The 26,953-nt window shown below is 39.3% G+C and overlaps 1 protein-coding gene and 1 long non-coding RNA gene across 7 annotated transcripts in view; one reads left to right on the forward strand and one right to left on the reverse strand.

The window, feature by feature from the left end:
* Positions 1 to 19,160, reverse strand: part of OSMR (oncostatin M receptor) — an 83,604-nt gene extending 64,444 nt beyond the window's left edge. For 3 of the 6 annotated variants that reach the window (XM_032278909.1, XM_032278912.1, XM_032278910.1), the window contains exon 1: positions 18,883 to 19,160. The gene's annotated coding sequence lies outside the window, so the exon portion shown is untranslated. Of the gene's footprint in view, positions 1 to 18,622 lie in introns of all 6 variants that reach the window. The other 3 variants (XM_032278911.1, XM_032278908.1, XM_032278913.1) reach the window with 2 other exon arrangements.
* The window catches only part of LOC116552241, a 36,796-nt gene continuing 28,324 nt past the window's right edge, over positions 18,482 to 26,953 (forward strand). The window contains exon 1 of the long non-coding RNA XR_004269292.1: positions 18,482 to 18,542. This is a non-coding gene — a long non-coding RNA (uncharacterized LOC116552241). The remainder of the gene's footprint in view (positions 18,543 to 26,953) is intronic.

Raw genomic sequence — 26,953 nt, forward strand, 5'->3', positions numbered from 1 at the left:
GCAACGGATTCCAATGAAAAAGAAATCTATGAAATGTCTGAAAAAGAATTCAAAGTAATGATATTAAAGAAACTCAGAGAGATACAATAGAACAAAAACAATTTAAATAAATCAGGACAATTCATATCTGAATGAGAAATTCAACAAAACAGATATCATTAAAAGGAACCAAACAGAAATCCTGTACCTGAATAATTCAATGACTGAAATAAAAAATACAATCAAGAGCTTCAACAACAGACTAGAAAGAATTTCTGAACTTGTTTACAAGTCTTTTGAAATAACCCAGTCATAAAAAGAGAAAGAGAAAGAAAGAGAGAGACAGACAGACAGATAGACAGAGATAAGAATTTAAATGAAGAAAGAATGCCTATATTACATATGGGACACCAAAAGGTGACCAAATATTCAAATTTCTGGTGTTCCATAAGGAGATGACATGGGCAATGGCATTGAAAATCTATTTAACAAAATGATAGCTGAAAACTTTCCAAGTCTTGCAAGAGATATAGACATCCAGATACAGAAAGCTCAGAGATTCCCAAAGATATTGAACCCCAAAAAAGTCAGACTGTCAAAAGTTAAAGACAGATAGATAATTTTTAAAAAGGAAAGAGAAAAGGACCAAGTCATATATAAAGAAACTCCCATCAGACTAACAGTGGCTTTCTTAGTAGAGAACTTACAGGCCAGGGGAGAATGGGCAGATATATTCTAGTGCTGAAAGAAAAAAAAAAAAAAAAAAAACTTCAGGCAAGAATACTATATTCAGCAAAGTTATCCTTCAAAAATGAAAGAGAAATAGGCTTTCCAAGACAAGCAAAAATTAAAGGAATTTACCCCCTCTACACCAGCCCTACAAGAAATGCTTAAAAAAATCCTATATCTGGAAGTGAAAGAATATCTGCCATCATGAAAACATGTGAAAATATAAAACTAACTGGACACAGGCAAAAAAAAAAAAAAAAAAAAAAAGAGAAAAAGCAAGGACTCAAATACACCCACTGCAGAAAACCACCAAACTGCAATGACAAACAGCAAGAGAGAAAAAAAAAAGAACAAACGATTAACACAAAACAAAACAAAACAAAACAAAGTTTAGAGGGCAATTTGTAGCACTAAACACCCACAGGAGAAAGCAAGAAAGATCTAAAATCACAATTAAAAGAACTAGAGAAGCAAGAGCAGAAGACAAGAAATAACTAAGATCAGAGCAGAACTGAAGGAGGAAGAGACACAAAAAACCCTTCAAAAAATCAATGAATCCATGAGCTGCTTTTTTTGAATAGATTAACAAAATAGATAAATGTCTAGAAGAAAAAAAGAATCAAATAGAAACAATAAAAAGTGAGAAAGGGAATATTACCATTGATGCCACAGAAATACAAACTACCATCAGAGAATACTGTAAACACATCTACACAAATAACCTAGAAAACCTAGAATAAATGAATAAATTCCTGGACATATACACCCTCCCAAGACTAAACCAGGAAGAAGTCGAATCCCTGAATAGACCAATAACAAGGTCTGAAATTGAGGCAGTAATTAATACACTACCAACCAAGAAATGCCCAGAACAAGATGGATTCACAGCCGAATTATACCAGAGATACAAAGAGGAGCTGGTACCATTCCTTCTGAAACTATTCCAAACAATAGACAAAGAGTGACTCCTTCTTAACTCATTTTATGAGGCCAGCATCATCCTGACACCAAAACCTGGCAGAGACACAATAAAAAAAGAAAATTTCAGGCCAATATCCCTGATGAACATCCATGCAAAAATCCTCAATAAACTACTGGCAAACCGAATCCAGCAGCACAACAAAAAGTTTATCCACCACAATCAAGTTGGCTTCATCTCTGGGATGCACGACTGGTTCAATGTTCACAAATCTACAAATGTAATCCATCACATAAACAGAACCAACGACAAAAACCATATGATTATCTCTATAGATGCAGAAAAGGCCTTCCACAAAATTCAACACCCCTTCATGCTGAAAACTCTCAATAAACTAGATACTGATGGAACGTATCTCAAAATAATAAGAGCTATTTATGACAAACCCACCGCCAGTATCATACTGAATGGGAAAAAGCTGGAAATCTTTGAAAACCAGCACAAGACAAGGATGACCTCTCAACGTAGTACTGGAAGTTCTAGTCAAAGCAATCAGGCAAGAAAAAGAAAGAAAGGGTAATCAAATAGGAAGAGAGGAACTCAAGATGTCTCTGTTTGCAGATGACATGATTGTATATTTAGAAAACCACATCATCTCAGCCCAAAATCTCTTTAAGTTGATAAGCAACTTCAGCAAAGTGTCAGCATACAAAATCAATGTGCAAACATCACATGTGTTCCTATACGCCAATAATAGACAAACAGCCAGCCAAATCATGAGTGAACTCCCATTCACAATTTCTACAAAGAGAATAAAATACCTAAATATACAACTAACAAGGGATGTGAAGGACCTCTTCAAGGAGAACTACAAACCACTGCTCAAGAAAATAAGAAAGGAAACAAATGGAAAAACATTCCATGCTCATGAACAGGAAGAGTCAATGGCATAAAAATAGCTATACTGCTCAAACTAATTTATAGATTCAATGATATCCCAATCAATCTACCATTGACTTTCTTCACAGAATTAGAAAAAACTACTTTAAATTTCATATAGAACCAAAAGAGAGCCTGCATAGCCAAGACAATCCTAAGCAAAAAAATCAAAGCTGGAGGCATCACATTACCTGACTTCAAACTAAACTACAAGGCTATGATAACCAAAACAACATGATACTTGCACCAAAACATATATGTAGACTAATGGAACAGAACAGAGGCTTCAGAAGTAATGTCACACATCTACAACTATCTGATCTTTGACAAACCTGACAAAAACAAGCAATGGGGGAAGGATTCCCTATTTAATAAATGGTGTTGGGAAAACTGGCTAGCCATATGCAGAATACTGAAACTGGACTCCATCCTTACACCTTAAAAAAAAATTAACTTAAGATGGATTAAAAGCTTAAACATAAGACCTAAAACCATAAAAACTCCAGAAGAAAACTTGGGCAATACCATTCAGGACACAGGCATGGGCAAAGATCTCATGACTAAAACACCAAAAGCAATGGCAACAAAAGCCAAAATTGACAAATGGGATCTAATTAAACTGAAGAGCTTCTGCACAGCAAAACAAACTATCGTCAGAGTGAACTGGCAACCTACAGAATGGGAGAAAATTTTCGCAATCTATCCATCTGACAAAGGGCTAATATCCAGAATCTACAAAGAACTTAAACAAATTTACAAGAAAACAACAAACAACCCCATCAAAAAAGTGGGCAAAGGATATTAAGAGACACTTCTCAAAAGACGACATTTACGTGGCCAACAAACATATGAAAAAAGCTCATCATCACTGGTTATTAGAGAAATGCAAATCAAAACCATGAGATATCATCTCATACCAGTTAGAATGACAATCATTAAAAAGTCAGGAAACAACAGATATTGGAAAGATATGGAAAAACAGGAACACTTTTACACTGTTGATGACAGTGTAAATTAGTTCAACCACTGTGGAAGACAGTGTGGTGATTCCTCAGGGATCTAGAACTAGAAATACCATTTGACCCAGCAATCCCATTACTGGGTATATACCCAAAGGATTATAAATCATTCTACTATAAGGACACATGCACACATATGTTCACCACAGCACTATTCACAATAGCAAAGACTTGGAACCAACCCAAACGCCCATCAATGATAGACTGGATAAAGAAAATATGGCACATATATACCATGGAATACTACACAGCCATAAAAAAGGATGAGTTCATGTCCTTTGCAGTGACTTGGATGAAGCTGGAAACCACCATTCTCAGCAAACTAATACCAGAACAGAAAACCAAACACTGCATGTTCTCACTCATAAGTGGGAGATGAACAATGAGAACATACGGACACAGGGAGGGGAACATCACACACCAGGGCCTGTAGGGAGGTGGGGGGCTAGGGCAGGACAGCAGTAGGAGATATACCTAATGTAGATGATGAGATGATGGATGCAGCAAAGCACCATGGCACATGTATAAACAAGTAACAAACCTTCACGTTCTGCACATGTACCTTAGAACTTATAATAGAAAAAAAAAAAGATTGATGAATGGAAAGTTGCTTTTTTTAAAAAGGTAAACAAAATTGATAAACCTCTAGCTAGACTAGTCAAGAAAAAAAGAAGATCCAAGTAAATAAAATCAGAAATGGGAAAGCAGACATAACAATTGATAACACAAAAATCCAGAGGATCATCAGAGACTACTATGAACAACCATAGCTAACAAATTGGAAAACGCAAAAGAAATGGATAAACTTCTGGACACGCACAACCTACCAGGATTGAACCAGAAGTAGATAGCAGGTCAATGAGAAGTGGTGAGATAGAATGAATAATAGAAAGTCTCCCAATAAAGAAAAGTCCAGGACCAGATGATGGATTTACTGTTTAATTCTACCAAACTTACTAAGAAGAACTAACACCAATTTCCTCAAAGTATTCAAAAAAATTAAAGAAGAAGGAATTCTCACTAACTAATTCTATAAGGCTAGCATTACCCTGATACCAAAGCCAGACAAGGACACATACACAAAGAAAACTATAGGCCAGTATCTCTGATGAACATAGATGCAAAAATCGTCAATAAAATATTAGGCAAATAGAATCCATCAACATGTCAAAAAGATAATGCTCAATGATCATGTGGGATTTATCCCAGGGATGCAGAGATAGTTCAACCTATGCAAATCAATAAATGTGATATATTACATGAAAGGAGTGAAGGACAAAAATCATATGATCATCTCAATAGATGCAGAAAAGGCATTTGACAAAATTCAACATTCCTTCATGATAAAAACTCTCAACAAACTAGACATAGAAAGAATGACCCTCAACATAATAAAGGCTATATAACAAACCCAGAGCTACCATCATACTGAATGGAGAAAAGCAAAATACTTTTTCTTACAGTTGTGATGAGAAACGGATGCCCAAATTTACAACTCTCATTCAACATAGTATTGGAAGTCCTAAAGCAGTCAGGCAAGAGAAAGAAATAAAAGGCATTTGAATTTGGAAAGAAAGTTAAAGTGTCCCCATTCACAGATGTCATGATCTTGTATATATAAAAACCTAAAGACTCCACCAAAAAACTTGCAGAACTGATAAATGAATTCAGTAAAGTTGTAGACTACAAATCAACACAGAAAAATTAATAGTGTTCTGATACACTAAGAACAAACTGACTGAAAAGAAATCAAGAAAGCAATCCCATTGCTATCTTGGAGCAATCAAAAGATAGCTACACCAAAAACCTAAAAATAAAATTAACCATGCGGGTGAAAGACCTTGAAGGAAAAATACAAAACACTAATGAAAGAAACTGGAGAGAACTGAAACAGAAAGACATCCCATTCTCAGAGATTGGAAGAAGTAATATTGTTAAAATGACCATATCACCCAAAGCAATCTACAGATTCACTGCAATCCCTCTCAAAATATCAATGACATCACTTTTCAGAGACATAGGAAAAACAATTCTAAAATGTATATGAAACCCCAAAAGATCTCAAATAGCCAAAGCAATCCTGAGCAAAAAGAACAAAGCTACGACCTCATAACACCTGCCTTCAAAATATACTACAGAACTACAGTAACCCAAACAGCATGATATTGGTATAAAAACAGACACATTTATGTCTGTTTATGAGAATTTATGAGAATAGAAAACCCAGAAATAAATTCACATGTTTACAGCCATATGATTTTCAACCAAGATTCTAAGAACATACATTGGGGAAAGGACACACTCTTTGATAAATGATGCTGGGAAAACTCGATAGCTGTGCTGTAGAATGAAACTATATCCCCATTTCTCATCACAGACAAAAATAAATGCAAAATGGATTATACACTTAAACATAATACCTAAACTATAAAAACACAAGAAAAAAATAGGAGAAACACTTCAGTACATTGGTCAAGACAACAATTTTGTCGCTAAGACTTCAAAAGCACAGGAAACAAAAACAAACACAGATAAACAGAACTATACTAAACTGAAAAGCTTCTCCACAGCAAAGCAAACCATCAACAGAGTGAAGAGAAAACCTGCAGAATGAGAGCAAATATTTGCAAACTATTCATCTGACTAGAAATTAACATACAGAATATGCAAAAAACTCAAACAATAACAAGAAAAATCCCATTAAAAAGTGGACAAATATTCTGAATAGACATTTCTCAAAAGAAGACATACAAATGGCTCACAGGTATATGGCAAAAATGTTCAACATCAATAATCATCAAGGAAATGCAAATCAAAACCACGGTGAGATGTCATCTTACCCGGTTAGAATGGCTACTATAAAAAAGGCAAAAAAAAACAAATGCTGGCAATGTTGCAGAGAAAAGGGAACTCATATACTGGTGCTGGGAATGTAAATTAGCATAGCTATTATAGAAAACAGTATGGAGGTCTCTCAAAAAACTAAAAATAGAACTACCATACAATCTAGCAATCCCACTACTAGGTATTTATTCAAAGGAAAATAAGTAAGTAACTGGATAGAAGTAACTGGATAGAAGTCCCAGTTACAAAGGAGACTGAGTCAAGAGGATCCCTTGTATCTGAGAGTTTGAGGCTGCAATGAGCCATGATCATACCACTACATTCCACTCTCAAACCAAAAATAAATACCTGCACCTCCATGTTTGTTGCAGCACTATTCACAATAGCAAAGATATGGAATCAACCTGTGTCATTCACTGGATGAGTGATAAAGAAAATGTGGTATATATACACAGTGGAATACAATTCAGCCATAAAAAGGAATGAAATCCTGTCATTTGCAGCAACATGGATAGAAGTCAAGGTCATTATGTTAAGTGAAATAAGCCAGACACAGAAAGAAAAATATCACATCCTCACTCATGTGTAGGAGCTTAAAAAAAAAAAAAAAAGTGGATCTTATGGAAATAGAAGGTAGAATGATGGTTACCTGAGTCTGAAAAGGGTTAGGAAGGGGGCAGTCAATAGGCACAAACATGCAGTTGGATTGGAGGAGTAAGCTCTAGTGTTCTATGGCACCACAGGATGATTACAGTTAACAACAATATATTGTATATTTCAAAACTGCTAGAGGAAAAAATTTTCCCAACACAAAGAAATGATAAATGTTTGAGATGATAGATATCCTAAAACCCCTGATTTAATTACTACACATTTTATGCATGTATCAAAATATTATATATACCCCCTAAATATGTACAATTATTATACATACCATTTTTAAAAAGATAGCTAGAAGAGGCTGGGCACGGTAGCTCATGCCTGTAATCCCAGCACTTTGGGAGGCTGAGGCTGGTGGACTACCTGAGGTCAGGAGTTCGAGACCAGCCTGGCTAACATGGTGAAACCCAGTCTCTAATAAAAACACAAAAATTAGCCAGGCATGGTGGTGTACACCTGTAGTTCCAGCAACTCGGGAGGCTGAGGCAGGAGAATCACTTAAACCTAGGAGGTGGCAGTTGCAGTGAGCCAAGATCATGCCATTGCACTCCAGCCTGGGCGACATAGCGAGACTCCATCTCAAGAAAAAAATAAAAATAAAGAAATAAAAGATAGCTAGAAGAGTGGATTTTAAATGTTATCGGAAAGAAATGATAAATGTTTAAAGTTTTGAATATGCTAATTACCTTGATTTGATCATTATACAATGTATACATACACTGAAACATCACAACTGTACCCCCATAAAGATGTATAATAATTATGTGTCAATTTTAAATAAAATTTCAAATAGGTCTGTATTGCAACTGAATATTAAAGCCAGGGAGAAAACTAATTCTAGAGGAAATAGTTTTTAGTCATAACCAACGGGAAGTCAAAGAAAAATCCTCCAAAATGTCTGACACTCACTGTGCAATTTAGGTTATCCCTTATATTCTATGGGTTTAGTATCTCATTCTCTTCACATTAATATCTGATGAATGCAAGGTGTTCACCATTGAAAGGAAATCTCATCTCAGAAATTTAAAAGCAGATGATTCAGAGAGTGATGAGCATGTTGCCAAATATTTTAAGAAAGGACTATTTAAAATGCTTTTAAAATTTTTGAGTTTTCCTAGAATATTGAGTATTTTACATGTCACAAAATAGTCAAATTATGGGGCAGAAAAACTTAAGACTAAAAGTTAGAAGCCACTCATCATTTAAGGGTAAGCAGAAAGTAGAGAATAAAAGCTGTCAAGCAACACAATGGAAAGACATGAGTATTTACAAAAGATGTATTTCCATGGTTTGGGTACCACAGAAGAGCCTTTGAGAATCACCAACATAGTCTTGTCTGGGCCAGATATGATGGCTCATGCCTGTAATCCCAGCATTTTGGGAGTCCGAGGCTGGAGGATCACTTAAGGCCAGGAGTTCCAGACCAGACTGAGCAACATAGCAAGATCCAACTCTACAAATAAAAATTAAGATCACCTGAGCATGGTGGCACATACCCATAGTCCCAGTTACAAGGGAGGCTGAGTCAAGAGGATCCCTTGTATCTGGGAGTTTGAGGCTGCAGTGAACCATGATCACACCACTACATTCCACTCTAAAACCAAAAATAAAAGAACACAAGATAGTCTTGTCTGGAATTCCTGCCCTCTATACTGTCTCTCACATATGTCAGACTATGAATCCTAGAAGCTTGGTTTCAGTGCTCAGGTTTCCTGTTTTTTCTGGCATCAGTTCACACACGTTGGGCAGGCACAAGCAGGACACAGTAGTCACTGCCTACAGATAAGCAAAGTGACTATTATTCCCAGTCCCAGTGGTGGGACTGGACAATGCCACCCCCAGTATTTCAGGCCCCAGAGCACCTGCAGACTACAGACAGAGGGAAGATGAGTCCTAGCTACTGTCTAAAAACCTTCTGGTAAAATCAATAAAGTTTATCAAAACATACAGAACAGGAGTCAACAGCTGGAAGAACATTCCAGAGACACTATAGAGCCTGCTTTGGTAAATGCCATAGGGGCAGTCTTCCTTATGGCTGACGCTGTGTGAAAAAACACAGACACCAATGATTCCAAGTCAGCTGCTTCCAAGACCCAAGAAGTCCACAACTCCATACCTTGTAAATAAATCCTCAAGTTATCCTATTCCAAGTGTGCCAACTGTTTCCTGATAGGACCCTGACTAACACAATGAAAAGCCCAGAGGTGAGGGAGAACACGCTGCAAAGGCCATGAGGTGGGGGGGCTGCTTGGAGGATTCAGGGAGCGAGGAGCCAGGTGTGGCTAGAGAGGAGTGAGCAAGCTGACCGGTGAGAGCCAGAGAAGACATCAGAGGGCACACAGACAGGCAGAACAGGGCAGGCAAAACGTGGGAAGAACCTGGGCTTCTGCTCTGAGCCAGATGGGAGCACTGTAGGATTTTAAGCAGAGGAGTAACAACACTCTAGCTTACCTTGAACAGAATCCTGCAAGGATGAGAGATTGAAGGGACGACAGTGAAGTGAGGGATGACAGTGAAGTGAGGCACATCAGGTGGGGGGGTGGGGGCGGGGACTGGGGGGTTTAGTGAAATGGTCTAGGCAAGAATGATGAGGGACTCAAAGCAGGTGACAGCCATGGAAGCAGGGAGCAGTGGTGGAATTCGGGAGTGATTTTAAAGATAGAGCTGACAGGATGGGTGGTGACAAAGTGACACATCCTGGATGGCTGCAAGAGTTTTGACCAGAGCCCCTCAAAGAATGGAATTGCCATTTACAGAGAAGTAGAGGAGTGTGGGAGGAACAGACCTGGTGGTCTGTAACAAGAATTCACTTTGCCACATAGTTTGAGATGCTTACTTCATCTCCAAGAAAAGATGTCAGGCAGCTAGCCAGATACAGAGTTTGGAGGTCTGAGAGTGGTCCTGGCTGGGCATATACATTCAGGCATCCTCAGTGCTTACACATAGTACTTAAAGCCATGAGACTAGACAATCACCAAAAGCGGAAGTACAGACAGAAGAGAGGAGGTCTGCACACGAAGATCTGGGCTGCTCCACACCCTCCGCTGCAGCCCCTCCTGCAGATCAAATGAAAATCCAAGATTGGGCCAGGCTTTCCTAGCTCTCCTCAAGGGTGAGGGCTCTGTGGTGAGGGTGGGCAGTCTGCAGAACCCCTGCAGCCCAGGCACAGCCTCATTGCTGCTCTGGGTGGGACAACATTGGTCATGTCTCCTCTGCAGCTCTGGCACAGGAAAGGCAGCCAGCCCTCCCTCTTCTGGCACAGGAAAGGCAGGCAGCCCTCTCATCCGCCCAGCTGGCTTTCTCTCCCTGCAACTGTCAGTGAGAAGCATTGCTACTTCCAACTTCCACTGAGAAAAGGAAGTCAGGGAAGTGTGAAGTAGCAGAATTTGGAAAGGGAAAAAATATGTCCTGCTTCATCCCCATTACTTGGTCCTTTCTCCAAATCTGTTCTTCATTTCTCTCTAGTTTTCAGGTCTCCATCATTCCCAACTAGACTATGAGTCTCTTGCAGGCAGACTTGGATCTTATTTCCCATTGTTTATCAGTCCCAAAACACAGGTGCTACTCAGCAAGTATTTGTAAATGAATAAAAATGGGTACCAATTTTATCATATTCTCTATTCTTTGCTTTCAATCTTAATGAAAATAGATTCCTGTTCAGGCCTTTCTGCTTTTACTATTATCAAATATTGCCTGATTTATAAATCTTGCATTGACTCTCCTTCTTTGCAGAGCAAAAGGAAGGAAAGACAAATTGCCATTGATTTTGTAGAACTTCTTATTCACATCTTGTCTCTTTGCAAAATCTCATTCTCAGTAAAGATGCTTATGAAAATTCTTCAGATAAATATCACATGCGTAATAAAACACAACTTTTTAAATGGATGTTAGTCTGCCCTTCCTTACCACACTTCTTGTTCTGTCATTACTGAAATATCCTGGGACATTTCCTCACCACAAATAATGCCCATGAGAAGTAGCATGGTAAGAGTCATTCACTTCCCAAGAACGTGGGTGTGTTGCCAAACTCTTCAAAACTGGCTGGGTGACCTGATGATGTCTTATGCAAATGTTGCTTTAAAGGAAGAAGCTGTTCTTGGAGGTCTCATGCCTGGGTGTGTGCATTTATGAAAGAGTTCCGTGCAGCTATACAAAGAGTTGCCTGCCACTTCATGCAGGTTCTCCAGGATTCTCAGCCTCGGTTATCTTTATTTTTTTAAGAGTACTGCCAGTTATATTTGAGAGGCCCTTTGAAGGGGCCTCTGCCCTTACAGCATGGAGTTGATCACTTACAAGTGTTCACTCCAATTCCCTTCCTCCTCAAGGCTCCACAATCAGAAGCTACGGCCATGGGAAGCTTTGAGCATTTCTCCTTCCATGTCTGTCCCCCACACCCCACCACTTGAGCCTGTCCACTGGATAATGGTTAAGTGTTTCCACCAGTGTTATAAGGTAAATCCTAATTTATGAAATTGAATGAGCTCATGCATAACTGATTTTTTTAAAAAGCAGTATTCAGTTTAAGATTTCTGGAATTTGTGACATCAGCTAGGATTAAAGCTGAGTCTCTAAGAGGTAAATGAAGCCAAATAAAAAAATGGAAAACCTGAATCCAAGGGTATTCTGAATCCAAAAAATGTACAAATGCTAAAGGTGATATTTTAAATCACTTTTGAGAAAACACACATCATTCCCCAAAATGGTACTGGAACAATAGCCTGGAGACTTGTGGGAAAAGGAAGCTGTAATATTAATAATTAAGTACATTAACTCTGACATAAAAGGCTTTGGGTCAAATTCCTACTTTGGTGCTTAAAAACTGGATGACCAAAGGCAGGTGATTTAACCCCTCTAGGTTTCAATTTCCTTTTCTGTAGAAGGAGAATAAAAGAACCTACCTTGTAGCATTGGCTTGAGGATTAAATGGGCTTATGAGAACCTACATGTAGTAAACCCAGTTAATGTTAATTTTATCATTATTGGATTGCCTCACTTCCTACAGCAAAATAAATTCCAGATGAACAAAGATATCAATGCAAGAAATAAAACCATTAAAATACTAGAATAAATCATAGGTGAATAGTTTTATAACCTGTTAGGCATAATATAAAACCCATAAGCAAAAAAGGTAAGGATTGTGGGGGAAAGGTGAAGAAAGATAAAGATAGCTGTATTGATTAATAAACACTGAAACATTTTAGTGCTTTAACTGGAAACAGGAGTTTCAATATGTATCACAAAGAGTTATCCCTAATATACAAAGAGTTCTTAGAAATAGTAAAAACAGGCAAATAACTGTAAAAAAACATGAATATGTAATTCATAAAAAGAAGGAAATACAAATCACCCTCTCCCACAAAAATCTTGGCAAGATCACTAAGGATTAAAGACAATTGTGTGTGTCTGTATGTCTGTGTATGTCTATGTAGTATCCAATTTGTAACATTTAAAAACCTCTTAATGCCTCACATTGGTAAGAGTTTACAGAAATAAGCATTGTGACTCACTAATGATCAAAGCATACAACTTTACGGAGGTCCATTTGACCACATTGACTAAAATTTTATGTGCATTTCTCTTGCTCCAGAAATAATTCTATAATTCTATTGTTAAAATTTTGCCCTACAGATGATAGATCGATAGATTTATAGACTTCATATATTGTATACACATGTATTTAAAGACTGTCGTAGCACTGTATACCTGAGGGAAAAAAAATGAAAATCCAAGAGTTCTTCAAAAGGAACTGAAAAATAATTATGGTGCATTTCTACAAAGGGACACCATGCAACTGTTAAAAGGAATGAACTAGATCCATGTGCTGACATGGAAAAATATTCTAAAATACTGAGTGAATGTACTAGCCTGTTTTCACGCTGCTGATAAAGACATACCAGAAACTGGGCAATTTACAAAAGAAAAAGGTTTAATGGACTCACAGTTCCACATGGCTGGGGAGGCCTCACAGTCACGGTGGGAGGGGAAAGGCACATTTCACATGGCAACAGACAAGAGAAGAATGAGAGCCAAGTGAAAGGGGTTTCCCCTTATAAAACCATCAGATTTCGTGAGACTTATTCACTACCATGAGAACAGTATGGGGGAAACTGCCCCCAGGATTCAACTCTCTCCTGCTGGGTTCCTCCTACAACATGAGGGAATTATGAGAGCTACAATTCAAGATGAGATTTGGGTGTGGATAGAGCCAAACCACAACAGTGGATAAGCCAGTTTCAGAACAGTATACGCATAAGAACATCTCTGAAAGTGAAGCATGGGAGTAGGCAGCTGTGTCCCTCAGTACTCCCTTTAAGAGAGCATAGATGACCGACAGTCTTCAGACACGGCCCCTTCTGATCTGCTGAACATTCATGTACCTCAGGCTGTTCCCAGCCAATGGCTGCAGCTGGATGCAACTCCTTCCCACCTTCCTCCTTCTCAATCTCCTTCCACAGGCATCACACCTGTAGTGGGTCTGAAGGCTCTGTGTCTATGGTTACTCCCTTCCCCTTACAAGTCCTTCCCCTAGTAAATCTCTTGCACATGTGTTTCTGTCTTGCTCTCTTCTACTTGAGGGATCCAAACCAGCCCCAAAAGACACATCCACTTGCTAAGTTGTAAATTTACAGCTAAGATGGAGGAAAGGGGGTAGGCAGAATAAGGGAAATTACAGATAACTTGTTTTAAGTTATACAATTCTGCAACATAAAGCATTCCTTAAAACCTGTGTGTGTGTGTGTGCATGTTTTAAACCCATTAAGCTCAGTCTTGTGCAAGTAACAATTCCCTTATTTCCACACTTGGACCATATATCCCAACACGATTAAACTAGCTGATGGCATTTGTGTTTCTAATCCAACCCATGGCTACTGGACAGACTTGAAAAAGGTTGGCAGTTTTTACATACTAGATCAGCCTGGGAGGATGCCATGTGTTTCTATACAGAAAATGTAACCTCTTAGGTTCTAAGAGAGTGTAAATACTTTAATGATGCAATTCCAAATGCAAAAAGTAGCCAATGTCCTGAGTAGAAAAACTATATTACCATCCCCTGCTTACTAGCAGGCTCACTGAAGTATATATGAAGTAAACTTGCTCAAAATCCCCCATTAGGGAGGCTGGGAGTAGAAAGAGGTGACCAAGAAATAACATGGTGTATAAAAAATCTACTCAGAAGAAAGCATAACTTCTGTTGATGCACAGCTTACCAAAAGCTGGCATACACATGAACGATGGAACCACAATCACTGTTTTCTGAGAATTCTTTGGTATTACATTTTTCCAAATGTTCTTTATGTCTTACGTTTTTCCATTTGCAAAAGCCCACTTACAATTGTGCTTTTCGTTAGTTGATATTAAATGTTATATTCAGGCTGTATACATTTTATGTGACTGTCTTCATCTTAAATCAACAGTTTAAAATAATCCAGACAGGTAATTGCCTCAATGATTCTAGATCCAAGAACCAAACTAGGTATTCTATTTAGCGATCTAGCCAATCCTCTTTCTTTTAACAAAAACAAAGGAAGGGAGGGAGGGAGGAAAGAATAAAGAAAGAAAAACAACTATAATTTAGTTCTTTGCATGTAATTTTAAAAGAAATCAATTTACAAATCCTGTCAATCACATTCATTACAAATAGGAAGTACTACCACTAGCAGCATAACTTTAAGTAGTAGTGCAAGACTGTATGCCCTAAGTGTGGACAAAGGACCAACAGTATTGACATCACCTGGTAGTTTGTCAGAAACGCAATATCTCAGGCCAGACCTTAGACCTCTTGTATAAAGATCTGCAATTAAACAATATCCTCAGGTGATTCATGTGCACATTGAAGTTTGAGAAACACTCATATTTAAGAGATATGATATATTTTTGTCTCTTAGGATACTACCAATAAATAAAGAAAATTATTTACTATTTCCTACTACCAGTAGGACACTCTGCAAAACCACAAGTAGGATATAAATATGAATATGATCCCACCTAGCGTGTATTAGATACTAACTCTCTACCAGATGCTCTAAGTGATTTACATGCATTTATTAACTGAATCCTCATAACAGCCCTAAGAAAAGGATGATATTATTATTCCCATTCACAAAGGAGGAAATTAAGGCTAAGAAAGGTTAAAAGTAACTTATCCAAATTGACCCAATTAGTCTGATGTGAAGTCAGTATTTGAAATCAGATAAGTCATTAACCAAAGTTCACATGATGGGGCTTCCTTAAAGCTTGGGGTTCATACCAAAGTGGACATTAAAGCATTAAAAATTGCTAACAATTATAAACTCAATAAAATCTTAATTAAGAATAGGATTTTATTAAACTTGACAGGCTATGTGTAAAGAGAAAATGTATGTGATTCATAAAAGAAGTGTTTTTAAAAAAGTATAAATACATACTACTAGATTTTTAAAAACACTATCAAAAGCTACAGTGGGTTAACTCAGCGTGATACTGGTATAGGAAGATACTATATATATATATATAATCAATGAAACAGAATAGAGTCCTGACCCAGACCCTTTTACAAACAGGAATTTATTTTAGATAAAAATAGAATTTCAAATGAATTGGAAAAAAAGCCAAATTATTAAATAAAAGCTATTAGATCAGCTGTCTAAAACTTTACAAAAAAATTAAGTTACAAAGCATCTATCAAGTGGAAAAATGGGCAAACCCTTTGAGGCAAGAATACCTCTCTGCAGATTCTCTTCCACAGAAATACACTTGAGCACGAAGATGAATGTGTGATCTGCCCTGAAGCAATGTTGCTAATGCTAAATCTCCATCAACACAGGAAGAGACTGATAAATTATATTCTATTTCTACTTTAGAATTACATGTAGCTGGATGGGTGCAGTGGCTCATGCCTGTAATCCCAGCACTTTAGGAAGCCAAGGCAGGCAGATTGCTCGAGCCCAGGAGTTCAAGACCAGTCTGGGCATCATGGAGAGACCCCATCTCTACTGAAAATACAAAAAATAAATAAATAAATAAAAATAAAGTCAGGTGTGGTGGCATGTGCCTGTAGTCCCTGCTTCTCAGGAGGCTAAGGTGAGAGGATCACTTGAGCCCAGAAGGTGGAGGCTACAGTCAGTCATGATCATGACACTGCACTTCCACCTGTGCGACAGAGTGAGACCCTGTTTCACCAAAAAAAAAAAAAAAAAAAAAAAGAGTAACAAGTAGCCATTAACAAAAGAGGTATGTACAGACCATGGAAAGACCTCTGAGACTTGGAAAGTGAAAAAGCAAGCTGCATAATAAGTATAGTAAGATTCATTTGCATATTTAAAACATACGTATATGTATGTATTACGTAAATCCAGAAAAGAAAAACAAACCTTAGAATGGTATTATCAAACTTAACCTTCCCTCTTCTGAGTGGGAGTAGGGTGGTGATGGCACATCTACATTTCACTTTACTTCTATATTGTTAGAGCGAGGATGAGTTGTTATTATTTGTATTACTTTTAAAACATAAAAATAGAATACAACACGGAGTCCACAAATGCAGAGCAACCAGTAGAACTAAAGTGAGGAGGGAAGGAGGGCTGTGAAGCCACCGTACAGCTGACGGAAAAGAAATTCTCCCTTCAATGCAGCTACAAAGAAGCCTGCTTGGAGGAGGGGTTTCTCCCGCAAGGCCACGATATTCTTTTTGTTTTGGTTTTGGTTTTTTTCCCCCCGTCTTACACATTTTTTAAGAAATCAAGAAGAATTTCCTCCCCCAGGGAAGGGAGGGCCAAGGCTCACTGTTCCTGTAAATGAAGGAGATGACACTACGATTCCCTTCTACTGTAGCCAAGGAACGCCCCAGCCCTTTCCCACAAGAAAAACCTACGCTTTCTTCTTGTCAAATGTAGTACCACTGATTTCTCTTTCAAAACCGTAATAGTTCTCCTAACTTGGTTTTGTCCTCAGGACAAAGGGTTACAAAAATATTAGAGATCCAGCAACACCTCTGCATGTGTTCCTGGTCTGTTCAGGCTACAGAAAAGAGTGGAGGGGAAAGAGGAAGTGTTTAAGTGTTCTCTCCCCAATGCAGCTCGAGTCCCTGAGGAAGGAACACCCAAGACCAGCCTTTTTCTCTCAAAGCCACCTTTGATACAAAAGGCTGAGCTACACCTGCTGGGACAAATAGTGGCAGAACTGGGACCAAGATATAAGTCACAAGGAGGCAATTTACAGCTGAGAACTAGCTCTTCCTGCAATAAAATGTGAGGTGGTGAGCTTCCTAGCTCTGGAGGCACTGAACAAACACTACTGGGGAAACATTAAAAGGAGCAGTTCCTGACGACTCTGAATCGGAGGCTGTGGTTGTAGTCTGATGCTCTGGAAAGCTTCAGAAATGATTCTCAGACACAGCGGAGTTTGGGAACCTCAAGGACCTCTGAGTGCATTTTAAAGCAGCCCAGGAGAGAGACAAGCAGGACAACAATAAAACACCCGGTCTTAGAGTTTGAGCCACAGCACAGGGATCACGAGCAGACTCTAAACCCAAATCCTGATCCTGCCACCTGCTAGCTGTGTGACCCTAGATAAGTTACAAAGCCTCTTTGGGCCTCAGTTTCCTCAATACAATAAGAATGACAAAACTAGTACCTGCCTCACTCTGAAGCTTAAATGAGCTAGCATATGTCAAGTGCTTAGAATAGGGGGCTGGCCCACAGTAAGTATGAACCATTATGATTTTGCAGACAAGAAAACTAAGAGGTGATACGTAGCTTGACCCATATTCCAAAGTCAGTTTTAATCTTGGGAATAAGACCCCAAAATTTCTTTCTCTGCCATCAGAATTCCTTCTAGCTCAAACTAGATATCCCACATTCATTCCTACCTTTTCTGCCAACATAGACCCTCCCATTTACTTCTCTTGAGCATCTTCTTCCCAAAGTGTTCTCCAGGCAGGTCTGTTACCAAGCCACTCCATCAGCAGCACCTAGAACTGTGCCTCCGCAGCAAGGCAGGCAGGATGGATGGACGGATGCAGGCACGCATGGGTGGGTAGATGAACGGCAGATCAAGAACTATCAAGAAAGGAATGGCGGTGTCAGAAATAAAACCCTGGCCTGCACGAGCCGGCTTGGATTTCACTGCCCTCACAGCTAACTATATGGCCTTGGGCAAGTTACTAAACCCCTCCGTGCCTAGGTTTCCAGAATGTAGAGGACCACTTCCATTCACGTGGCTGGAGAAGAAGCTAAGCGCCCGGGACACTACCGCCGAGTCGCCGAGGGTTTCCTCTGTCCACCTGTGAGTGAGCTCCTACCCCTTCTACTCTAGGGAGCAGGTGGGGAAGATACAAGGATTCCCAGAGAAATGGCTCTGTCGGTTGGGAGTTAAGGGTTACGAGAGGAGAGGAGAGGTTGGGGAAGCAACCTTCCAAGAGGGGATCTTCACTCAACAAGCATTCCCCCATCATTTGAGAAAGAGGCGCTGGGATGGTGAGTTTCACACAGGTTGTGAAATGGGAGACCCGGCAGCGTGCGGCTTGTAAGGAATGAATCTTTGAGTGTTTACCCACCAGGTAGGTGGGCCTGGGGCGAGGACCCTCCGAGTGCCGTCCCCGCGCAGGTGGAAGCCCAGCCAAGGCAAACGCGAAGCAGGGGCAGCGCCAGGAGGGGAGCGGGCGGCTGCGCTCCCGGCCGGTCCAGCAGAGACTGGCCTCCAAGTGTTCGGATTCTTTCCCGCGCAGCGCCGGGCTCGCCCGTCGGAAAAGCCAGGGAGGGCGGCGCGGCGCCGGGGCTCCAGCACAGCGGGGCCGGGCGCGTCGGGGATACTCACGCCGCGGGCGAAGGGCTCCGCGAGCCGGGCCGAGTCCTCCGCGGCGGGTGGGGCGCGGGTGCGGGCGCCGGTGTGGACGCCGGAGCGGACGTGCCGAGGCGGCCCGGGCCGGGGCTATGAATCAGCTGCGGGGCGAGCGCGGAGGGGCGGGAGTTACGGGAAAACCGCGGGGGAGGGCAGAGGGGTGAGGTCTTTTGCAATTTCCCGTCTTGCTGCGCACTCTTGGCACTCCTGGGACCCACAGGAATTCGCCTCCCTTCGGTCCCGCGGGGGAGGCGGACGCGATCCTGCGGGAGGCGCGGCCTCGCCACCCGGACTTTGCGGGCGGGCGGGCGGCGAGGAGAAGAGGAAGTGGGAGAGGCCTGGGAAGGAAACGCGGAAACCGAAAACTCGGCGGCCGAGGCTCTGCGCCCCGCGCGCAGCGCTGCTCCTGCCCGGGCCAAGGACGCCCGGGACAGCCGGCGGGACCAGAGGGAAGCCGAGTGACCGCTGAGGCCTGGGCTGTGTATCCCACAGGGGCACTTGTCGTCCCTACCCAGAGGCCAAACCAGTGAGATCCCCGCCGAAAATCTTCAGGCAAGAGAAGTCCTTTAACCAAACTTTTGGCTGTGATTCCATTTGACGTCCAGAGCAATGAAACCGTGTTTGAACCGAGTCATAGGGTCCCCGTGTCCCCCCCACTCGCGTTCTATCTAAAAACGCCCTGTCCGAAAAAGTTTCTTCAGCTGCAACAGTTGCGAAGCCTTTGCTACACATGGTTTACTTTTCCCCTTAAAAATGCCTTTCAGTCTTTACCGTGTCTGAGCCTTGGAAAGGCGCGTTTGACCTCCCTTAGTTACAGGATAACGGAGCCTTCCGAGGCAACCTCGGACTGGCAGAGGAGCGGGGTCTGGCTCGGGGGTCCCAAAGCCTCGCCTGTCTGGATGCCTGACAGATCGGCTGGCAAGGGGCCTTGCTCCAAGTCAGCTGAGCCTGGTTTGGTTTGAGTTCGGGGACCTTGGAAAGTGTCACAAAAGGAAGGTGGTGTGAAGCGGGGTGCGGGGCGAAACCAAGAGTGATCGACGAGTACCGACGGTAAGCATATCTTAGAATCCTATCTTGAATGGACTGGATGACTCAAAATAATGTCAGAATTATTTTAAAATGTTAGTTTTATGTTTGTTCACATATCTGGCTCCTCCCTAATGTTATCCCAAGGAAAGTTGGGAGTCTTTTTTTTTTTTTTTTTCCTAAAACAAAGGCCTAAAGGCCCTAATACACTTAATGCCTAATGGTGCCAGAAAGACTGTGTTGCATAATAAATATTTGATGATAATAAAAGGTATTTTTGTCTCAATAAATGTATAGTCCTTTGCCACACCTCTCATTACTTGAAGACTTTTAAAGAGTCCATTAGTTTAGCCGTCTGCATGGTTATGGAAACTGTCAAGCCCAAGAGTTGGAAAGGTTTTATGATTTTGTATTTTACAGAGAAAAAAATTATTCTTTATAGAAACAGTTAAAAGAGATCTCTCTTCTAGCAGATGAGATGTAAAATAAAAATATTCAGCCCAGTATGAATTTCTAAAAAGTGAATCTTAATTTATTTGGGGCTCCTATTGCCATTGAAGAAGGCTGAAGTGTAAAAATTTTTTACAATAAAGTGCTCACATACAATTTATCTGTTTTTGCACCATTCTAATTTCTTACATTTATACTTTATTCTAGAATCTAGTTGCAGTAGCACTTATACATTTGCCATCATGTCCTTAACAGTGGGTATAACTTGTCCATAAAGTCAGATCTACCCCAGACCTCAAAATATCACTTTATTTGGAAGTAGTTTCGCAGATTTAATCAAGTTAACCTGAGGTCATACGAGAGTAATCCAGTGTCTGCTGTACTCCTCTAAAGAGGGGAAATTGGACACAGACACCCACCCAGAAAGAACACCGTGTGACCATTGAGACAGATATCCTGCTTATGCTGACTCAAGCCAAGAAATGACAAGGTTGCCAACCGTCACCAGAAGCTAGGAGAGAGGCATGGAATGGGCTCCCTTTAAACCCCTAAGAAGAAGCCACCCTGCCAATGTCTTAATTTCAGACTAAGAGAATACATTTCCTTAAGCCAGCAAGTTTGTGGTAATGTTTTACTGCAGCCCTAGGAAACTGATACATAGTATGAGGAAAGTGATACCATGTTCCTATCAACTATTGTCCTGAAAATAGCTAATAGGAAAAAGGTGAAAAATACCAATGGCTTATTAAGCTAAGAGCTGAAATAGCCATCCTTACTTAGCTTTGATAAGATTGTGTGCCTAAGGCATATATTATTCTACTTCATTAAACACTCTTTCTTGTGTTCTCTCTTCCTCTTGATTTCAGTAGCAATACTCTCTCCATTCCTTCTTCATTTCCCTGACTTCCTTCCCTGTCGTATTTTTGGGCTTCTTGTTCTCCACTTGCCCGCTAAATGTTGGTGTTTCCCAGGGCCCCATTCTTGACCTTCTCTGAATTCACAGTCTTCTGCATGATCACATTCACATCTAGGATTTCAATGATCACGTGTGCCTTGAGGGCTCTCAGCTCTTCCTTTCCATTGCAATGATTTCATCTGCACTCCAAACCAAAGTATTCGTACTTCAAAATTAGTATGCCCAAATTCAAACTCTTTAGTTCTTCTTACTTGATTTTATTATACTAAGTGAATGGTCCAGCATTTAACCTTTACTAAGTTAATGAACCAGCCTTCATTTAACCTGTACTAAGCTTTAACCTTTACTAAGTTAATGGTCCAGGTTTCTAGACACTAGAGTCAAAACCCTGGGAATGATTCTCGATCCATCCTCTTTCATCTTCCATCTACCATTGGAAAATCTCATATGTATTACTCTTATGGGGGAGCAATTAGTGAAATGTATCGCTACCCTATCTAACTTCTCAGAGGAAGAATAGTTCTATGACAGCCAGGAACATTATATTCATCTATATGTAGATATCTATATCTACATATATGAAATCAGCTATGTAAATTGTAAAATACCATTATGATTCTATTTATCCAACTACTGTAAATATCTATAATTACAAGTTTAGCAGCATCTTGTTACCAGCTGATGGAATTTGAAGGAATTGGGGATTTTGTGAAGAAAGTGGCTTCATCACCTAAGCAGCAGATGATGGTTTACAATGACCCTCATCTACAAGTTCTGTACAATTCTGTATTTTGTTGGCGTATTATCACATTTGACTTTATGTGTGTTTGTGTGTGTGTGTGTGTGTGTGTGTGTGTGTATGTGTGTGTGTGTGAGACAGGGTCTCTGTCATTCAGGCTGGAATGCAGTGGTGCAATCTTGGCTCACTGCAACCACCACCTCCTGGGCTCAAGGAATCCTCCCACCTCAGCCTCCCAAGCAGCTGGGACTACAGGCGCACAGCACCACGCCTGACTAATTTTTGTATGTTTTATAGACTAGACTGGTCTGGTGCAGTTACACATCTAACTTCTAAATATCCAACAAGGTGACTCAGCAATAACAAAGCAAGATGTTGAGTATAAGGAGACTACATGGGACTTTCTCATTTTATCATTTTCGGAATTCCCTATAATGACTTAATGATGAATTGTTTTTCTTTCAAAATCTGTTACGTGAATTTAAGTGATGAATATGTTATCCATAATAATTCTACAGGAATTCCTTGATTAAACTAGATATTATCTGAAAATTGATTGATTGATTGATTGATTTTGTACATTCCACTCTCTTCTGGATGTTGTAATTGCGCTCACGCCTTGTTCCAGAAGTCATCAGAAACCAGACAATGGGGAGAACCTTCCTGGATCTTTTACTCTTTTTTCCCCTCAGGGACGTTAGGGAAAATATTGAATATGTGTTTGTTTAGATAGCTGCTTTTATTCTCTTGGCCTATGGTTATGGCACTTACTAAATTTGAGCGCAGCTGTAATGCTAAAAGATAGAACATTAATACAGTGAGAGAGGAAGTACTGTAGAGAGAATTAGACGGGAACTTTTGGGACTTTTGAAAACTATTGGCTTAAGGTTAATCCTAAATAAATCTGTGGTTGTATTTATGTTTAAACTGAATCTCTTACAGAAAACATATAGTTGAGATTTTTTTAAAAAGTTGACCAATAATCTCTGCATTTTAATTTGATAAAGACTGTTTAGTAGACTTACATTTAGGGCAATCATTGATATGCTTGTGTTTAGCCTACTATTTTACTATAGGTTTCCTGTTTTGTTCTCTCTGTTTTTTTCTATTCCTCCTTTTCTTTTTTTTCTGGACTATACAAATACTTTTTATCTTTTTATATTTTCATATTTATTTTAGAGATGGGGGTCTCACTACATTGCCCAGGCTGGTCTCAAACTCCTGGCCTTAAGTGATCCTCCTGACTCAGCCTCCCAAGTAGCTGATATTGCAAGCATGAGCCATCATAGCTGGCTTTGAACACTTTTTAGAATTCCATTTTTATTTGCCTTTTGTTTTTTCTTTTTTTTGTTATTCCTTTTTGCATGATGTCTTAATGTTTTCTCTATGGGTTACACTGTACATTCTTAATTTCCACTGTGTACTTGGAAAGTATTGTACCTTTTCACTTAATAGGTTCATTTAACCACACACTGCATCTTTTACACTATATTTGTAAAGTATATTACACCTACAGACAAGATAAAACCCACAATGTAATATGTATTTTAAAGAAATTAAGAGAAAAGCGTTTATATTTATATACATATTTACGTTTAATCCTTCCCAAAGATCTAAATTTCTCCATGTTAGCATTTCTGTAAACCTAAAAAACTTACTTTAGTATATTTTTTATTGCAGGTCTATTGGAGATACATAGTGTTAGTCTTATTTTATTTGAAAAAAATCTTTATTTCACTTTGATATGCTTGTGTTTAGCCTACCATTTTCCTGTAAGTTTTCTGTTTTGTTCTCTCTGGTTTTGTTGTTCTGTTCCTCCTTTTTTTCTTTTTTTTTTTCCTGGATTATGAAAATACTTTCATCTTTTTATATTTCTATTTTTATTTTTTTAGAGATGGGGTCTCACTGCATGGCCCAGGCTGGTCTCAAACTCAAGGAATTCTCAAGCAATGTTTTTGTTGGATATAGAATTCTGTTTTCTTTCATCTATTTAAAGATACTGTTCAACAGTTTAATGGCTTTCATTGCTTCTGATGAGAAGTCAGCCATTGTTTGATTCTTCTTTCCCCTGTCAATATAATGTGTCATTTTTTCTCTGGTTGCTTTAAACATTTTCCTATTATCTTAGATTGTCAGTAGTTTATCAGCAATGTGCTTAGAAGTTTTGAAATTATTATCTATCCTGCCTGACATTTGCTGAGTTTCTTGAATTTATAAATTTGTGTCTTTTACCAAATTGGAGAATGCTTCAGCCTGTATATCTTTTTAATATCTTTTCTGCACCTTATCTTTTCTGCACATTATCTTTCTAATCCTTTTGAAATTCCAGTTTCAAGTATGTCAGACCCCTTAATATAGTCCTAAATGCCCATGAGCCTCTGTTGTTTTTCAACATTTTTCTCTGAGCTCTTCAGATTCAATAATTTCTACTGAACTATCTTGAAGCTTACAAATTCCTTTTGTGTTATTTTCATTGGGCTATTAAATCTATCTAGTAAATTTTCTGTCGTAGATAAGATATATTTCAGTTCTAGAATTTCAATTTGTTCTTTTAAAATATAATTTCTATTTCTCCACTGGTAGTCCCTATTTTTTTTTATTATTATGGGCATATTTTCCTATGCTTCACTGAGCATAGTTATTCTAATTGGTGCTTTTAAAACATTGCCTCTTTTATTCCAATATTTAGATCATCTTGGAGTCAGTCTCTACTGATTGTTTCTTTTATAAGAATGGATTACACTTTACTGGTTTTTTATTTACCTATTTTTGGATTGTCAGAGTAATTTTGGAGTAGAACCTGAGCATTATAAATATTATGTGATGAAGATTCTGTTCTATTCCTCCAATGACACTGATTATCTTTTAAGATGGCAAGCAGTGTGGTTAAACTCAAACTGAAAACCTGATATTACTTATAGTAAGATGAACTGTAAAATATGAATTCATTTTTTAATGTTAACTGGGATGCTTTGAGTTTGCCTTGCTCAAGAATGGTTCAGAGATTATCCAATAATTGGTATTTACTTTAAATATAGAATTTGGGCTGCTGCTTCTCTTGTTCCCTCCTTTATGCTTCCCCCCTCACTTTCTAAAGCATGTAGTTGCTCTGAACTCTGACCTCTGGTTCTTCAAACCAAAAATATTGCATATTTTCTAACAGAGTTTTAGCTGTGTCACATTGCACAGACGTGCACTAGTTGGGCTGAGGGACATAAAATTTGGGAAAGTCGCTCCATGCCTTTCCTCTGCCAAGTGTTGACTTTCCTCCACAATCTGCCTGTTGTTGGTCGCTCTCCACTGCCAAGAAATGTTTTAAATTTTTAACAATACTTTTTCTAGTGTTTTATATTGTAATATGGGGGAGAGGGGGCAGTCAATTTAATGGAGCTACTCAGCAATGGCTAAAAGTGGCACTCCCTACAATTGTAGTTACATCTGCTAAGTGACTAGGTTATTGGGGAAACCGGTATGAACTGTTTCCTATGCTAAATTAGATTTTTCTCCAATAGAACATTCTTTTGGATGCAACCCAGTTTTTCTTTTTTTTTTTTTTTTGCAACCCAGTTTTTCAAAAGATTAAGATACATTTGCCATAGACCTAAATCTGGAAATTGAGTAAAAACCTTCTGAAATGATGTAAGGTTAATCTATTATAGCTGAACATCACTTGAGAATGAAGGCTTAAATAAATATTAATACCACTATAATAAAAAGGAAAGAATCTTAAACAAAAAAGGAGAAGAGTTAAATGCATTATTGGATTTCCTCTGAACTTAGTTCAAATGCTAAACACAAAATTCATTTGAATCGGTTCTGTAAGCTATAGCTTTATCTTTGTTATTTTATTTGTGCTTAACTCCATGTAGGCTGAAACAAAAACTTTCTAAAGGCACTCACTTTTATACTCAATCTTATCAGCTACTTAAATGTAGCACCTTTGTCCAATTATAATTCAATGGTGATTATTTTATCCATTATAAAACTGTAGCCTATGATGCTTAGTCACTTTGGAATAATGCTCAGATAGTTTTCATACTCCCGTGGGAAGTATATGGGGAACAGGCTAGGGAAACATGTTTATTCAAATTTAATACGATGCAACCAAGGTAAGAGAGAAAAAGATGGTGCACCCAGGAAAGAAAGAAGTGTTACTAAATCAATTTTCTTAACTCTAGAACCACAAATAATCATAAGATCTTATCTTCCTTATCTTCCGTAATCAAAGATCTGAATTTCCTAAGTTCACAATAAGATCATAGAACATGATGCCTAAAGATAAAATTGCAAATGTTTTGAAAAAGAAGACAGGTCAGGTGCAGTGGCTCATGCCTGTAATTCCAGCACTTTGGGAGACCGAGGCAGGTGGATCACCTGAGGTCAGGAGTTTAAGACCAGCCTGGCCAATATGGTGAAACCCCGTCTCTACTAAAAATACAATAATTAGCCAGGCATGATGGTGCACACCTGTAGTCCCAGCTACTCCAGAGGCTGAGGCAGGAGAATCGCTGGAACCTAGGAGCTGGAGGTTGCAGTGAGTCAAGATCACGCCACTGCACTCCAGTCTGGGCAACAAAGTGAGACTCTATCTCAAAAAAAAAAAAAAAAAAAAAAAGGGAAGAGGCAATTTCTTTTGAAAATCTCTCCTGTTTTTAAAAAGAAAAAAGGTAACTTGACTTTTTTTTAAAATTCCATTCATTTATTTTATTGCATTTTAGGTTTTGGCGTACATGTGAAGAACATGCAAGATTGTTGCATAGGTACACACGTGGCAATGTGATTTGCTGCCTTCCTCCCCATCACTTACATCTGGCATCTCTCCCCTTGATATCTCTCCCCAACTCCCCACCCCCCACCCTCCCTCCCCTATTTCCCCCCAACAGACCCCAGTGTGTAGTGCTCCCCTCCCTGTGTCC

The sequence above is a fragment of the Sapajus apella genome, unplaced genomic scaffold (genome assembly GCF_009761245.1).
Source record: "Sapajus apella isolate SASKATOON/1434 unplaced genomic scaffold, GSC_monkey_1.0 scaffold11, whole genome shotgun sequence".
NCBI classification, from domain to species: Eukaryota; Metazoa; Chordata; class Mammalia; order Primates; family Cebidae; genus Sapajus; species Sapajus apella.